Source organism: Gallus gallus, chromosome Z (genome assembly GCF_016699485.2).
Source record: "Gallus gallus isolate bGalGal1 chromosome Z, bGalGal1.mat.broiler.GRCg7b, whole genome shotgun sequence".
NCBI lineage: Eukaryota > Metazoa > Chordata > Aves > Galliformes > Phasianidae > Gallus > Gallus gallus.
Genome location: NC_052572.1, coordinates 50,909,148 through 50,921,793, shown reverse-complemented (window position 1 = coordinate 50,921,793; position 12,646 = coordinate 50,909,148).

The following is a 12,646-nucleotide window of genomic DNA, read 5'->3' as shown; positions in this document are numbered from 1 at the left end:
TTTTTTGGGTGCTGCTTGCTATTAGCATATGCAACACTGGGAGGTACCTTGAGGCCTACAGCACCCCAAGAGCTAGATAAACACTCCTTTCTGCAGCTGGGGCTATAAGCTTCTCATCACTTTTGGTAGCTGCTGCATGGCAGAGGTCTGAGACAAATGGAGCCAGACTGCAGCTGCGCACTGTCCCCCATACTCCCAGGAAGAGGTCTCCATCAGTAGCTGGCTCTGGGCAGAGCAATGGAGAACAGGAAGCACTACACAAGCACTATATTAAGATCTGTGCAGCGGCGCTTCACCCTAGGCAGATGCCTTCTTGAGGGGCCCCTCCCCAGAACAGCGAATGATCGTGATTTTTCTCTTCCCTTTCTAGCAGGACACTGAATGCTGAAGCATTGGTGACAAAGAGCAGCTCATTACCTCTAGTTTTCCCCAGCCCACCACAGGACGTGGAGAGCGTGGCCATGGCACTGGACAATTGCTGCCTCATGACATCTCTGACAATGCCTCTTCTGCAGTGCTGTGCCTTCACCAGGCACCTGCATCCCACAGTGGGCTGCGAACAAGTCTGAGCGCTTATGATTGTTAGCTTGTTAGCTTGTTAGCTTGTTTCAACACTTGGTGTCCTTCATCTTAGGAATTATAGAAGAGATGGCTGGATTTTATTGGGAATCTCACATTTTTCTGAGACAAGAACATTTCTGATTTTGGAAAGTCATTTGTGTTTTAAGGTATGGATCAGTTGACAGAACATTCTGTGAAATACAAAGAATCAAGATTTTTAAAAATTATGTACTTTTTTTAAAGCAGTTTTTCAATTAAAGCCATGCAGTGCATGAGCAAGGCTTAGAAACAGTTAAATATTTCAGTCTAGATGTTTGGTAATTCTAGGGAATTAATATACATAAATTTACAAACCTTGCATCTGTTGCTGTCATTTTCAGAAGTATTTTTATGTCAAATGTTTCCAACTGTTCTAGCCTTTTCCTGCACATTTTTTTTTCCAGTAAGTGCAATAAAGCTGAAATTGCACAATTCTGCACTTTATTTATTTATTTATTTATTTATGTAATGCAACATAACTTGTCTGAGGTTTTCCCCGGATTTTCCCTCCTTCTACAAAAATAGAGCTTCAGCTTGTTTAGGAGGTTTAAGTCTGATTTCATTCACTAGCTGTTATCCTCCTGGCCAAAACCAATGCTTCTGTGAATGACTCTTGGATAGATTATTTTCTAATTAATGTGCTCAGTCATGATAATTATATGAGTGAAATATAAAAGCTGTTTGTGCATGAAAATTGTCAAGTTGATGAAATCCCTTGAATATCTTTATAAAATAAATCCATTATTAAATTAAGATGTAAAAAATTGCCTTGTACATACAGGGATCTGAAAATGAAGCTTTTTATGGAGTGCTTGCATTTTATGTTTCTCTTAGACTAGAAAAATATCAAAATAGTGATATTAACTTTAAAAATCAAATATTAAAACTAAGAATTGTAACTGCAAAAAAAAAAAAAAGTGAGAACTCAAACTCATTTGAACTGGAGTTTGAAATATTTTTAGCTGTAAATAAACCAAGTTTCCTGCTCCAGCATCTCACTGAATGTCTTACTGATGAAGTAGATTGAATTTGCAGATTACTTAAAATAGACGTAATAGAAAAATACTGTGTATTTTACATTTTTATCAAATCAATTTTAGCCAAATTACCAAAGATGGAAAAAACCTCTTACATTGCATCTAGTTCATAGCCACAGTGACAGAAGTATGGTGAAAAGGGATCAGTAAATCAATAACTGTATCGGGAAAACATATAACATACCCATCAAAAATGGCAGAAGACAAAGCACTATCAACAATGCATGTGAAGATCTTCATGGATCAGGGAGTGCTTTGTTCTGTCACCAATTTTTGGGTTACAAGTTAAAAGTCAATTGCTTGAATTCCCATTAGTTTGTTCTGAACCATCTCGAGGGCAAAACAAATACTGTTTTAACAGGATAATCAAATAATTGTTAGTCCAATTACCAGTTATTATTTGAACTACAATTGTCGTTCAAGTTTTATAGTTAAAATGACATATGCCCAAACTTCTGGTGTCTTTGTTTTAGTCCCACAGATCCTCTGGGTTGTAAGGTGGATGACTTCAATTTGGATTGTGGGGATGAGTATAGCAAGTCATCCAGAGCCTCCAGTCAGACAAATGACGAAGTCCATACAAAGCCTGACAACTGCTGACACAAAACCTACGTCCTGTTGTGGGCAATGGCACTCCTGTTTACTGGGCTACAAGACTGCTTTGCTCTTTTTACCAACACAGCTCAAACAAACAAACAAACAAACAAAAAAAGTTGTAATATGGAGGTCCAGGTGAATAAAACAGCCTATCTCATAGGGTCAGCAGCTCTAAACAAGTGAGAGGAGTGAGCTACCTGTCATCTTCTGGTATACTCAGATTCCCCCATATAAAGCCTGGGTCGTTCAAGTGGAGACATCACTTAAATACTGAGGTTGTGAAATGTCAGGTGGCCTGAGTGGGGGAAAATCATGTTCAGAAAGTCTAAAATATTTGTTTTTTTGCTATGGAAAGAAGTGGTAAGGGGAGTTGTTAGATCAGCCAGTTTGAGTAACTCCTTAACTCCAGGATATCTGACACTCAGAGAAAACACTCCTAGTGCTCTCTGTTTGACTTTTGAAACACAGGATAAGTAGTGGGGCCTTGTAACCTGGCTGTGTACCTGTAACAGGGAAAAGAACAACAAAGGTAAGGAAGGCCCTTACCAAGGCTTTTACAAAGGGCCTTTCAAAGAAAGTGAGCAGCAACCCAGGCTTAAAGACAATAAAGATACATCATTGCTAAACTCATAGGCACAATGGAAAGAGTCATCATCAGTCCTTCCAGGGAGAAGCTGCATTTTACTGCAGGGAGCCCACAGCCAGCGAAGCAGGCAGAGGGATGCTATGTGTTGGAGGATGGCAGAGGAACCTGAAACAGGGACAGCAGTCATTGACAGCTTGCAGATCCTCACCAACAACACATTATCCTGCAGTGATAGTGCCACTGCTGGCTGCAGCCAGTCAGTCTGGTCAGTTGGATGTGCTGGGTAAAGGGGATGCTGCCAACGCAGCTTAGGCCAGGCCTGGGGGCAGGAGCAGGAGCTGGATGCAGCTCCTGAAGGGGCAGGGGCTCCGTCTGCTTCAATGTCCTATTATTTTACCTCCAATTATAAGCTACTGGCAGCCTTAGATGAACTCAGCAAGGTCCTGTTCCAGGCATCCAGCTTACACCTGTGGAGCTGCAAAAGTTTTAAGTTGTTAAAATGTACTCTGACTTTAAGAATATTTCAGAATAGTAGATAACTACCCAGGAGAAAGTGACAAACTGATTCCACTTAAGAGTATATGCTTCTGGAAGAGTGCTAGTCATCGAAGGGAAACTTTGAAAAGGAATTAAGCAGAATGGAAAGCATTATAAATAAATAAAGACTGGCATGTTATCCAAAAGATAGATGCCACAAATTGAATGGAAAGGCAAAGAAAGAACAGAGTTTGCTTAAATATAGCAGCTCAAATTAGTTTACAGAGACCAGACATTGGGAATTTGCTAGCAATCCCTGCGCCATGTTAGCTTGTTCTTGCTATGATTCCATCATTTTTGCAACTAGTGTTAACTGTCAAAAATTACAAGTTGCAGTAGTACAGGATATGAAGGGAGAATATCCACCGATATTAATAAAACAATAGTTTTAAATGCCATTAACAGTAGATGATGTGAGTGAAAAACTCATTTTGTGAAAGCAAGAAAGCAAGATAGCTTTAGTTATTTGGCAATTCTCCAATTGCTTGCTTAACCCAGTAAACAGTCTTTGCGTCAACCCATGGGTTCCCACACTTTTACCACTCTGATTGTACTTTACACTGGGATCTGCCACCTTTAGCCATTAAATAACGTAAGTGCAATCCACAGAATCTACAAATTATGCGGCAATAGGTAATTGGTAATCTTATGTCATATTCCATTTGTTTATAAGCATCAAGTTAAATCCACAGTACTAAAGCCAACAGTATAGTTAATGTCTAAAATGTTTATAAGAAAAAGATTAAATACAGAAATAGTTATGCAAATTAATTTTTCAGACAATCAACCACTGCATCTATATCTAGCCTGAATAAAGTGGGAAGGCAGTGTCCACCCAGGCATCACCTTGTATGTCAGTGTTATCCTACAGAAACTCAGTTTCTCTTTCAGAACCAGATTAAGCTGCCAAAGATTCTGGCTTTTACCTCAAGAAAAAATCTGATAAGTCAGATCTGTAGGACTAAGATGTGCTGGAAATAGCCAATATGTGTAGAGAAGATGAAAAAGGAGAGAGGAAAAAAAAATAAATACAAGTTTTAAAGGAAAAAGGCTATTTATATTCCATTCCACTGTTGTTAATTTTCTCAGATTGTACTTTACACTGGGATCTGCCACCTTCAGCCATTAAATAATTCAATTTTTTATAAATTCTCCTTTGAGGAAGGAAAAAATATAAAAACAGCTTTATTTCAGATCTACATATCTAAGTGAGAACTTTTCCAAAAAAATTCTATAATATAAGTGTTAGTACTCTGCGTTGTAAGCATTATATTCTTTTCAAATGTTGAAGCAATAGACATTTTTTATCTTCATTTGGTTAAGTACATGACCATCACTTAAAAATTCTAGTAGTTATCATTTACAAGTGTGAGAAAGAAGTCTTCTTCCTCTCCATTAGCACTTTTTTTTTTCAAAGAACTGAAATTTAGATTGATGCTAATATTAAGGGAATAACATTTTAGAATATATAAATTAGTAGTTTGTCTCAAACTACCAACTCTCTGCTTTCCTGAAATGGATAATCGATGGAGAATTTTCTCTGTTCCAGTTTCAATAGTACAAGGGATACTTGTTTTGGTATGTCAGATAGAACTGCTATGAAAACAGAACTCAAATACAGTGAAAGAGTAAAGGAGCGCACTGATTCTGAGAAAGGACAATGACAGCATGGAGCCTCCAGTGTTCAGAGTTACCTGGAATTAATTTCAGTTGGCATTCCTGTTGCTTGAAAGTTCAAAGAGAGGACTCAGAAAAAGTAAATAAGATTCCCAGGAAGAAAAAAAAAAGGAAGGGGAAGAAAAAAAAAAAAAAAAGAAAGGAACCTTTGGTGGAGCTTATGATCATCTCCACGTTGTGTGATAGCACCAGCCCAGATTATGAAAAGATTGATCTATTTATTTCACTATTATTTTGTTTAGGCTCAGATTCAGAAACATTACTATACTCTGGCAATACTTAACTGGCAGCTATTCTGGTTTTCATTTACTTGCAGTCTAGCACCTGATCAGCCACACGTTATGGTTTAACACCACATTACTTGATTTAGACCTTGAACTTTTTGTTAATAATGTATTTAGGAAAGTGTTTACCTATTTCATAGAAGAAATGCTTTAGAATCTCTGCTGCTTTTTTTCCTATTTTGTTGGTTTACCAGTATTTCTGTTTTCAGAGCAAAAAATTAAAAATACAAGTTTGTCGTACCAAAAGTTCTTAGAAAAAGATGGAATTCAACACATTAAATATCTTTCAGCTATTTGAATTGGGTTTCTAACTTTTTAAGGCCGAAGAACGCCTTTTGGCCAAATATGGATAGTGTACTTCATTTCAGTGGTGGTCATATTACACTCTGATTCCAGCATGAATTGAAAGCACAAGCACCAGGTTTAGTCCATGCTATGAGTTAGTAGGTCTTAGATTAGTATCTGTGCTTCAGCCAACTGTGGAGCAATTGCCCTGTTATACTGGCAGTGGCGTGTAAAGAACTTGCATATGCACTAGTCATCACAGCATTGATCAGCATGATGTGATCAACAGGCAAAACTGGCTTTGTCAGGGTGTGTCTCTGAAGAGGACAACTTTACTACAGTTTCATAAAACTTGTGAAAGCAAGTGAACTGCCAAATGCATACGGTATAAATATTCAACAGACACAAGTTCCAACAGTGTTCACAGCTGCAGCTTCAGAAGGTGTTACAGCTTCTCTTTGAAACACCAGCACATGCAGCACCCAGTGATAGTCTGCTCCATGGTAACACCTTTATTACTGTGAAGCACATTTGGTACCTATGATAAAATCAGTCATATATTTACTTTCACAATGGTGTCTTTCCTTAATACAAAAGCTTGTGGAGTTGTTGTTTGTTTTGGTTGGTTGGTTTTCTGGTTTTTGTGGTTTTTATTTTTACTGGGGGGAGGGTGGAGGAGGTATATTACAACTCACTCTACGAATGCCACTTTTTTAGATATTATTTCTGAAATTACATTGCACTATGAAAACAATAGTATGACTGAAACCTCTTGCAGAACAAAATACCTATAAAATTTCCATATTCATACGTTTTTTCACAATATTTTCATATATTTTCATAATATTCACATTATTCATAACAGACAGTAGCAGGTACTTAGTCCACAGTTACCTTTTGGGAAAATGCAGAGGAACTCATTATCAAGAAAGCAATTATTTTTTTTCCAATTATGACCTTATAGCATTAACTCTTTATGGTAACATTTCATTCTTAGGTCTAGCTGTGCCCCTAAGGTAGAACTGGGGCAAAAAGGAGGCATCTAGTCTCGATAGTTATGGAGGAGGGTGAGTTCCTGCTTTGCTATTGGAAACAGAGAAAAGAATCTGCAAGACTATGCTGCAGTTTATTTTACGGTCATTTATGCAAAGTGCACTAGCCCATGTCTTCATCCAAGAATGGCCATTACAGAAACAATCTGTTATGGAGACTGTAGGAGCACCGAATGAACATTTCAAAAGCTGTGTTTGTGATAGCCGGGGCGGAGAAGCAGAAATCAGTTCTTCTGCTGTCACTGTACACCCTTCTCAGAGAAGCTTAGAGCAATAATCAATCAGCCAGGGACAGCTGGGAAGGTGGGTTGTCAGGGAAGTTCCTTATACCTTTTCTTCCTATCTCTAGCCTCTCCCACTTTTACTTCCAAAGCATGGCAGAATCTTTCTCTCTGAAAATACAGAAACACATACAAAGCTTTAAATATTAACTAATCCACTTCTAGATAAAATAATAGTTAATAGTCAAGGTGCTTCTGGTAGTGCTACTAACTACAAAGTGCTGCCACTTACTACAGAGCCTTTAGAACTCAGGTTCAATGCAATAAGATGTCAGATGGCAACCATTCCAGGGACATCCAAACCTCCCTTCGTTAATACATGGGCCATGTCTGCCACCTTCCTAGTGTCAAAGAGACTTGACTGAGACTTTCCATCTCTGCTCTGGCATTTTCCTGGCTCTGTACTCTTTGGATTTTTGCTGCAGAGAAATTATGAGCTGGATTCTCACACTTGTAAACTGAAAAAAATGTCAATGTCAATTTTTTTTTTTATTGGAGACACTTTTAAGTGTGTAAAGTCTGTACAAAGTCTGTAAAACATTATAGAAGATATACACACATTTGTTACTTGTGTAGAAATGACTCTTTTCACTAAAAAAAAGTCTTTAAACATTCTTTGAAATGTTCAACATTATTTTGAATAGACTATTTATGTTAGTATCTTTAAATGTCCCAGGCAATGAATAGTGCTACATTTCACTTCACTTCTTTCTTTATAGTTGGCTTGGCTCAGCAAAATTTTTTAGCCAAAAGGAAGTCATTTTCCCCTATTTCAACATTCCACCTCTAGTCTCAGAAATCTCTTTGGGTTTCAGTTGGCTTGAAACTAGAGGTAAAGTTGAGTAGATTTATTCCAGTTTCAGGCAGTACAATTTCACAAGAGGTACTTGAATAGCAGCCCAAAGTGGAGAAAGTAAGCACAAAAAAGCTCACTATCACTGCTTGGAACTGTGATCTAGAAGCAATGTATTGCATTTGTGTCCAGCTAAAACTATTACCTGAAGATTTAAGGGCAGTAAACTGCTGTACAGCAAGATTAAATAGAGTTTCTCAGTGGCGCTCTGAACCTACACTCTGGTAATTGTCAAGACAGACTATAATCTGAATGAATTACTGGACAGAGAAAACTTAGGTATATAGTTTACGTATTTGATGTTTTACTTTATAATTAAGTAAGGTCATGGATTGGATGCTAGTTATTTGCTAATGGTTTTAATTTATTCATATGCTGAGCTAAAATAACACAGGAAGACTTTATTTGCATTATTCAGCATTGTTATCAAAATGAGCATGTTCTAAAGAACTACATATGGAAATCTGAATTTAATTAAGTTTCTGAAATAATTTCTGGGATGATGAATTGCAGGAATTAGAGTTCACATGGCTATTTTCCAATGTGTTTTAGGCATTTTCTTTGCTTAAAAGAATCCAAGAGAAATACCATCTTTGGGAAAGGTTCTTGTTCAATTTGGAAGTTCCCTGAAAAGGTATCATGGTAAAACCAGCAATACTTTTCACCTCAGTTACTAAACAGCATATAAAAGTACATGCAATTCTGTCTCTGCAGGCAAATGAAACTTCTAGAAAGGCTTGTTTATTGTTTGGATATGAACTATATGGTTGCAACAAATCTTTTGCATTTAGTAATGTCATTGTTTCCTTAGACATTTGTTTCTTTTGATATTCCACATCTATTACTATCATTGTTTCAATTGACAAGTTGCCAGGGCACACAAAAAAATGATTAATTAACTGGCAACTTCTACTAATCTATTTAAAAAAAAAAAAAAACACAAAGAACAACTGTGAAACATAATAATGTCAAAATTAGAAGTTAATGAAAGGACATGAGAACTTCATTTGACCTCAGATTTGTTTATTCAAACAAAGCGCAGCAGCTTTAAAAAAAAGAAGCATTTCCTCTGCTACTACTGCTTTCTGCTGCTTTTTTTTTTTTTTTTTTTTTTTTCTCTCACACTGCTTCTTGGATTTTGAAATTAATTTTTCAGTGGAAGCCTTTCCAGAATGAGAGCCCACCAGTGTGGGTGGGTACAAGTACCACGGGAAGGAAAGCTGAAGCATACTACACAGCAGGGGGGAGTCCATCCCCTGCAATGTAGGGGCCAACAGCTCTTGTGGAATGGAACTGAGGGCAATACTCTACGGGACCTGTCCTAACTGGGAGCAGGGTAGCCCCAGCCCTGATACTGGGCACCTCCCTGAGGCTGTGGGCCCAGCTGGACAGGGCTCATGGCCAGGCAAGGCAGGGCATTTTAGAGCTGGAGCCCAGCAACGCTGGAGCCTTCATGGGGCAGAAGGTGATGAAGACAAGGCTGGCACAGGAATCTGGGCCTGGGCAGGTGGGACAGCCCCAGGGGACAGCCACAGGGCTGTCAGAGCCTTCAAACACGCCCAGCACTTGGCTTAAAGGCTAACAATAGGTGGCTCTACTCAACAGAAGTCACTTAGGATTTCCTAATGCTTCTTCAAGGCCACTGTTAACAGCAAAAGAAGAATTCGGTCTCTGTGACTGCTCCATCTTTTGGGGAGGCACCTGCCCCTCCATAAACTGAGCCGGGGTTAAATGGAGGTTTGTATGTGGGCCTTTCTGACTATTATTTTCAGTAATTAGCAATTGCACAAGAACTAAAATGTTAAAATAGCAGTGAGACCAGATGTCTGGATTCAGATGTCCTAATACTTAGGGAAACTGTATTTTTCTGTGCTGGCATTTGCATGGATGGAAACTCTTTCAGTTATTGTAGTAACAGAACTTCTATCCTCAGTGATCTCAGTGGTAACTGAGGAAAAAGTTGAAAATGGAGAAACTAAATAGTAGATATTATAAAAGTTTCCCAAATTTCACAATTTGAAGTCTTCCTCCCCGCATTTGCTTCTCTAAAGCATCTGTTAGCAAAGATAAATAAATAAATAAATGATATTAATGCTGCATTAAGCAGTGATTCACTTTACTAACCTTACAAACTGCTTTTCTTGTTGCTAGCAGGATTTGAACTGATGTAATTTAGTTTTCTGTAGGACAAGACATTTTTCAGATAAAAGGAAGTTGTAGAAGCTGTAACACCAATTTGGTTATACTTAAAATAGAATTTCACCACAGAATTAAGAAACTGCATTCCTGTATTTCATGTTGTCTCTCATTTTTTCCTACATGTCCTCATAACATGAAGAAAAGCAAACACTACATCTTTTATCTGAAATCCTCTTCCATTCCAATTTACAAGTCATGCTGTCATTTTCACTATTACCCAAAACTCTGAGGAAAGAAAGTATGTTAATTCAATGTATATCCTTTCTCACCTCTGTAGGTCCATTAACTGTAGTCTGTACAAAATGGTATTGATGAGATTATTTTCTGGACTGTCAGTTAGACTTCCATCTTTATATGAATAGCTGCCCCCAATTCTTCTTCTCTTCCCTACTAAACGGGAAGTTTATTCCTATTCTTTCCCCTTGTATTTAGTTGTTCTGATCTATATTATCTATAAATTGTCCCTTTTCTTTGAGTCCTTATTGTTCAAGCAATATATAAATCTAATGAATAACATATGGCATTATTCTTCTAGGAAAAAAAAAAGGGGGGGGGGATTTTTCAGTGTATCCTCGATTTTTTTGAAAGTTGATTTGAGGAAAGGACTACATTAGTGTTGAAGTCACATTCTCAGCCTTGGCTGTTGCTCTGGGAACCAAGCTGCCAGGAAATGGAAACAGCATGAATATCAGTGATGGTTTTTTATTATTATTCAAGTAAATTGAATATATTGCTTCTGACTCAAGAAAACTAGGACATGAGTAAATTCTGTAATTATTATGTGAAGATTGCAGGACAGTCTCTGTACAATCTTCTCAGACCTCACATGACTAAGCACTTATCAAATTTAGTAATATGTTAAAAACAAAATTCTGGAATAGTATGTTTAAGAGATACAGATAATTCTCCTTACATTCTATGCTGCTATAGTTGGATCTTAGAAGTTAGCAAATAAAATAGTTTAAATACCAGTGAGCAAATATAAAAATTTATGAAAGGAAACAAATGTAAATATTAGATTTCTGTATAAGAGATCACTTCTGATTCTTAGAAAACAAAAACTAAACTGAAATACTAATACTAAAACTAACACTAAAATACTAATTGTTGTGTGAATAAAGGAATGGCTGTTGACATGGAATGACATGTTTTTCATAATTTTAGAACTGAAGTGAGAAATAAAGGATCAAATAAATATATGTATACACTGAGACTGATGCTGCCTTCATTTTATATGAATTACTTCATTCAATCAGAAGCAGAAAAAGGATTGTCCTGTAGTTACCACCGAACTTGCCATTTGCTACCTGACAGTAGGAGCCATAGGCAAGGTCACTTTTTATCTTTTCACTAAATTGAACATTTCTGATGATCTGCCTTGCACATTGTTGTAAAGAAAGCTATCTAATAAAACAAGTGAAAGAATCAAGCTTTACATGGAAATTTTTCACACTTTGAGATACTACTAGAGAAAGCAATGAATGAGTACGTACGGAATGATAGGGATGCTACTGAACAGCCTGCTGAGGATCCTCTATTCCAGGAAATTGATTCTCAGAGGGAGTAACTCAATAACTGAGAGCGCTGGAAATCACTCATTCCTTCGGAAGTTGAATGCCTTACATAGAGATGGACATTAATGCATAGAATATATTCTAAGCTCTGTGTTTAGATAACACAAATACTGTGTGGATGTATTCTAATATTGACTAAGTCTTTTTACATTGCAGTGAGACCTTCACTAAAGTCAAAGCCCTGTTCGTTCTGCCTTGTAAAGGTCAGTATATGACACAAGTGAAATTGCAAGAAGAGAAACTGCCTCTTTTTCTTGATAACTTTCACAGCTACCTAACATTTTCAATTCTTCCATTTTATTCATATAAAGAAACTGTGATTAAGTCAGGCTAGAGATCTTTAGTCTTTTATTTACTTATGTTGATTGGTTTCCTGCCTGGGTGCTTTTATCTGTGTGAGGAATTAGATTAATATCACACTCATGTATATCCACTGTCTATCTTGGTAGTGCTGATTATAAGATTTTATTCCGTTAGCTAATTTTGAGTGGATTTGCTGCTTTTCTGAGAGCACCAGCAAAAAGTATTAGCAGGGAGTTTCACCTTTTGAATTTCATAAGGCTTCATTTTGTCATTTTTATTAAGTGTACATACTACTTTGCTGCAGCTCTGATAAGGACACTTTAATGGACATTTTAATATTCTACTGTGGCAATGTTTTCAGTTCTTATTATCTAGATAGCAGCTATTCTTTCTCAGCATCGTCTAGCGAAGACTATTGCTTGGGGATCCAGTCCAGACAAGCAGAGTTAAGCAAGTTGAATTGTCAATAGAAATAACACACCTTTTACCAAGGAAGAACACTCATAAGCTATTTTTCGTGTTTCTACTTATGTGCTTTTTCCTGCAGCTGTCAGTGTCATCATTATCAAAAGAATAAATTACAGACCAGTAGACTACATGCAACAGCTTGACAGATGTACTTACAGAGAATTTTTTTCTCATTTTATCATACGATTTTTCACATCAGGCATGTTGAGTTTGTGGTTAAAACAGAGTTGGTAGTGCATCACTGTTTTGTGCTTTGCTGCACAGTGCTTACACAGCATCATGACTGTCTCTTTTCCCCACTCTGGCCTCCCCT